Source organism: Vidua chalybeata, chromosome 9 (genome assembly GCF_026979565.1).
Source record: "Vidua chalybeata isolate OUT-0048 chromosome 9, bVidCha1 merged haplotype, whole genome shotgun sequence".
NCBI lineage: Eukaryota > Metazoa > Chordata > Aves > Passeriformes > Viduidae > Vidua > Vidua chalybeata.
The window spans coordinates 20,264,347-20,270,392 of NC_071538.1; positions in this window are offsets into that span (position 1 = coordinate 20,264,347).

Here is a 6,046-nt window from a genome sequence, read left to right on the forward strand (position 1 = left end):
TAAATCAGTCCTGAAACCCATGGCTCAGCTAAATTAATAAATTTAGGTGTGGTGAGGTATTTGCTTTTTTAGATTTATCTTTCATACATAAAAATAACATCTATTTCTATATTTTAGAAGTATCTTTGCCATCACCCGAATTTAATTTTCCTGACCTTTTTTAAGGACCCCAAGTATTTTGTACTGAGGTTCAGTTTGGAAGCATCTCATTCATTTTGTAAGTGCTTAATAATAGCTCCTCAATTTTTGATAGGAGTCTACCACGGCAGCTTAAGACATTCTCATTCATTAGAAGTAAGAATTAGTGTATTTTAGTCTAATTTATTTTCATATAATCAAGCTCCATCTTTTTTTTTTTTTTTTTGTAAATAGGAAAGGAGGTCAGAAGTTTCTCCGCTTCAAAACTGATTAGTGAGGTTTTCAATTGAACTGATTTCAGTTCAATTGAAAAGGACAAAATTACTTGGCAGAATTTGGGTGCCCAAGTACACTATTAACTGTCCATAAAAAATCAGCTGACTTCAGTTATGTTTTGTTCATCAGAGTTTTCAGCCCCAGCTGCAGTAGATAAAACTCGAATAAACCTGTATCTTGGGCAAATCAAAGTAGAAATGAAAAACATAAAAATTAAATCAGCTTTCCCTTGGCATATAGCCAATACTTTCCAAAGCGGTATTATACAAATCATAAAAATAAAACCCTATATGTGGCAGTTCCAAAAGACAGGTATGTGTGGCAATTTCCTTTTTATATGAATTTAAGGCCCTAAAGATTTTTTTCATCAACAAGAAAAAACATTTAATTACTGATGGGACACACAAGTCTTTGTCACAGATTTGTTTACTAACAAGAAACAGACAAAAGCCTATTTTTCTCATTATAAAACCAACTGGACAGCAGATGAGAGAATCTCTTTGCTCACAATTCCTCTTAGTATTTTCCTCAATTCCTTTGCTCCCTCAGAATTGCCCAGCTATGCTTTTCAAGTCCTGCTTTTCAAGCAAAAGCACAGAAAGGCAGGCTGTGCAGCAGCTCGGTGTCCTGCAGTCATGCCTGTGCAGTGGATTAGGCAGGACACCCACACCCCTCTCAGCCATGGATAATTTGGAGTCTCTTGGGTGGGAGGGACCGTCTTTACCCTTGGCCCATGGCCCTGCTGCCACTTCACAATCTGCCCTGCTGTGGCTGCAAGCCCTGCACAAGAAAGACAGTGAATCTTGTCTTTTGCAAATCCTTATTTGCGGACATGAGGAATTAGTGTGCCATCTTGAAAAGAATGCATGATAATACAGATGAAGAAGTACAGCCCAAATATCTCTCAAGCCCAGCTTTGTTCCTAAAGGCTGAATCCTGACAGCATCTGGATTGGAGAAGAGGATGTGACTCTGCTCCCACACTGTGTGACTAACACTGAATTGCATAAGGGAAGTCTAGGAAGCTGGAAGTACTTCAGTAAGAATTTTCCATATTACTCAGAGTATGGAGCATTAAACAAATGCATAGGATTTTTCAGTCATTTGGGGTGAGCTATATGACTCATATCTGACTACATTGTTTTGTGATTAAACATTCCAAATATATGCCAAGGAACTCCCCATAACAGGTTGTGCTGTATTTTGATTCTCATTAAAAAATAATGAGTTTTTCTTTTCTTTCCTGGTAGGCTGCACTGTTACAATTTGCTTATCAGATAGTAGTTACTGTATAAGCTTGGCACTGTTTTAAAAAAGGCATAATGGCCAATTAATGTGATCCTGGAATTCAGATTATACTTGCTTTATTGCCTCTAAAGAGATAATCTTAGAAGGTGCTGAGAGGGCTCCAATTTTAAATTACCTCATACATTTTTAATGAAAGTATGAGAAAGAAAATTGAATGCAACTGCAGAGTGAAGCAGGTGTTGGAAAGCTCTAGCATTTCTTAGCAGTATCCACAAACAATTAATTTATTTGGACCGCCAATGCTGATCTTATATTGTGTCTATGGATCTTTGACTTCTTTATAAAATTTAAAATTATTATAAAAAAGCATTTTTATGTAGTGAGGGTTTTTGGACAAAATTACCTTTCTCCCACCGTAGAATCATGCCATTAATAAAAATAAAAGAGGGTATGAAAATGGAAGTATTTTCTGACAAATTCCAGAGGTACCTTCCTTGTATTTGAATTGAGGTAAAGATACTTTGGTATAACAGACCTTCTTGTCTTATTTTTCCCATGCTCTCTAGAAGACATAAAGCAAGTTTCTGTTGAGATATAGAAAAGACATTTTTTTCTTATGGGTTCCTCAAGTTAGCAGAAAGTGATTCTGTGACATTTTTTCTGGCGCGGGGGGGCTTCAAATAGTAAAGAATTGATGTGTACGCTCTCTGGAGGGATGGCCAGGTAGGAAGTGTGGCACTCAAATAAAATTCACTGTAGCACCACCTTAGTTTTCATAGAGTCACAAGAGGTGCATGCAATTTTTCTTAACTGTCCTTTTCCTTCTTTTTTTTTTTTTTTTTTTTTTTCCCTGCATGGCCCTATATATTTACACACTATAAAGAAATAAACGCCTGATGATTTGGGTAAATGGTATTTTTAAATATTGTTCTAATTTCATCTGGCATAAAGCTGTCAGGGTTTTGGAGGGAATATGAAATATCAGACCCTGAGACTCCCAGTTTTCACATTATCTATGGCTTTGAGGTACTCCTGTCTTGAGAAGAAAGTATATTGATATTTCTGTCCAGTTGATACTCAATGAAATTTTTATGATTATTCTATTAATCAGATGAATTATTTTAAGCCTTGCTAGTTTCGCACTGTCCCGCGCAGTCTGGGAGGAGCAGGGGTCTTGTCGGAGCGACAGGCAGAGGAAGGCGTGCAGGTCCCTCTGGGCAGGCAGAGCTGTGACTGCCCACAGATCCGGCAGAGGGAAGTGTTGTTCTAAAATACCTGTCCCTGCAGGAGAGCCTTTGGTCACTGCGAGCACCAGGAATCAATGATCTGGAGCGTATGGAACATGTGATTTATAAATTGTCAGTAGAAGACAAAGAAGGTTTAGCAAATGCCAGAAAGAGCAAGTGAGATAATAATAAGGATGTGCCAGGGAATTAAATGAAACTATATTAATAACTATGAAGCTTGCATGTTTTTTATTCTCTTGAGGAGAATAAATGGTAGTATGGAGTTTTAGGAGTTAAAGAGTTGTGGTCTGATTGTTCATGCTTCACCTAAACATGCAGCTGTAGCCTTTCATATCGAAAGACAGGATCCTGAGAATCAGATAGACAGAAACACACTTGGTGATTGCAAGGCAATTGTCATAGGGTGCTTTATTTGCAGAACAGGCTCAGCTTCAGATACTGCTGCCAGCATCATCATTGATCAAGATGCTGCTGCTCCTGCAACTGCAAGCACTGCTGGAGGGTTAAAAGACAAGAGAAATATAATCTCTGTAATACTAAAAAGATTTTTCAATATAAAATATTTTGAAGTGGAATTTTGACTGTATTGCCCTTTTAAATATACAGCACTTTCCTATATAGCTTTCCTTTTCTTACTACATGGGATTTCCCAAAATTGCACAAGTGAAGGGGTTGAAGCAGATGCTCTGGATACCCAATAGTCAACTTGAAATAATTATTTTTCATATATATATTCAAAGTTGTGTTTGTGACATCTAAATAGCAAGTTAAAAAAGATCAGGGGACAGCAGGATGTGTGAAAGGAAGCCCAACATTCACAGTATTGTCAAGCTGTTGTTTTTCAGTACCTTATAGATGGCTGTGACAAACAAATAGAAATGGGTGTTGGAGCTTGAAGAACATTTTCCAGATAATGTTGCTTGAAAAAGACTGGAAGAAATTCATCCTGAAATAATTGTCACTAAGCTAACCTTAAAGATGAGCTTGATTGGCTAGGTATACAGTGAGTAGCTGCACTGCTAAAACAGTGCTGGTTTTGAGTAAGATGTTAACAAAATATTTCTTTTGCTCAGAGATTGGTGTGGTGTGACTGATGGGTTGAGTCCTCCCCTTGTGCTTCCCTATGAGCTACTCAGTATCAGAGTATAGAACTAAACCTAGATAATTGTGCTGCAATCTTCTGCTCAAGCAATTATGAACCTTATGAACATTAATTTCCATGTTCTGACTTAATTCAATCTTGGCTTTATAATTTAGTCAAACATTAATTTGTTGTCCTCGTATATTGCTGACAAAACCAAAATATGGCAGATCCCAGAGAAAGACTTTTCATTTTTGTGTTAGTAGAAAGCAAGTTTATAAAACAAGATGTACTTTTATTTATTTTGCTCATGGATGGGGAAATAGTCCCTGTAAAACGGATTAAATAATTCCTCAGGGAAACCCTAATTGAGCAGAAAATTTGTCTTGATGATACAGCCAGCTAAGGAGGGCGGCAGGTCATGAGACAAAAGGGAATTGGTCTCCTGGGAAGAGACTGGCCTGCTCTCTGCTGTTTACCAAACCTCACCAATGACTCTTGGAGCGGTAATTGCAGACAATGCCACGATGTTGACATTTTTGTGGTGACAGAAGCTGTTTCTCTGAGGTTAGATTACTATCAGTGTACATACCCTAAGTAGAAACTATCAGCCTAAAACAAATACATTCCCTGCTAGGCTACCACCGGGACTGCAAACCAGAAAAACAAATGGTCTTTTTTTTTTTTTTCCCAACACACCTCTTCATTGGTATTTCTAAAAATTTGCATTAAAAAGTGAAGTCCCCTTTGGTTTTAATTATTTTCACTTTTGGCTCCAGTGCAATGCTGGTGCTTCCTCAAAAGTATGATATATTTTAACATCTCATTTAAATTGAAATTAACATTACTAGCTAAATGTGTACTGAATACATATTTGAAAACTGTGAATACAATTTAAAAATTGTTAGCTTTTGTAAAATTTAGTGTCTTTACTATTTAAAATGAAGGCGGTTTTGTACAGCTGCAGAGAAAAGGATTTTTGCATTTCACAGAGGAAAAGCAATATTTTGAAAATAGTCCATGACTAGACAGAGAATAAACATTACCGTAGCAGAGCCAGTGTAAGGAGTAAATAGAGTGTACTGTAAACAGAGTTTAGACTAGGTCCTTGCAATGACGTTACTAATAATGAAGATATGTCAGGACAATTACTTGAATAGATTGAGCTGTTTGCACGACTAAGAGCAGGGAGACAGAGCCCATTTGTCCCAGTCTTTGTAGAAATCTAGGTAGGAATCAAAATTTTCCTTCAGGCTTTCATGCCTTTACCCAGCAGAACTGGCCTCTTCAGACATCTGGAGAAGGGAGCTGCACTGCCCACTGGAAGAGGTGAAGTAGGAAAGTCAAATGAATTATGACTTTTTAAAAAACGTTGTGTTTAATTGTGAACTTTGTAATATCGGGATCAGGTTTTCAGTGGAATTAAGAGCCATAGAAGAGTCTGGCTGCACAGACTTTTGACTGTTCCTGTCAGAAAGGGTGGCCGGCGTTGGGTGTCCCTGGCCCGGGAAGGAGACCCCCGGTGCAGCAGGACATTCGCAGCGGCGGTACCGCGGCTGGGGCGGGAGCTCTTCCCGAATGCACCCGCGCGGTACCGCTCCCCAGCATCCCCAGCATCCCCGCTCCTTCCGCCCGCCCCCAGCGGGGGTCGGGGGCCGCTCCGGGATCGGCACCCCGTCCCAGCCGAAGCCTCCGGTGGGACTAAATTGCATTTCGCGAGTATCACCGTCTCTATTTTTATTTCCTAACGGCCGGCGACAATGGCTTTCTCACTTCCTCCACCTCTTCCAACGGCTCGGGTTATTTAAACGCCGGCACGGAGGTAGGGGTTGCTGCCTGCGGACCGGCACGGCCGCGGCGCCGCACCGAGAGGCTCTGAGGCGGCCGGGCTACCGGGAACTCCCCACACTGCCGGATGGGGTGGTCAGGTGGCGCCGCAGGTGAGCGGCGGGGCCGGGCCGGAGCCGAGAGCGGCGCTTTTGTCCGCCGCAGCTCCCCGCCCCGGCCCGTCAGCGGCGCCGCCGGCCGCGCCCCATTGGCTGCGCGGGCGGTAACGT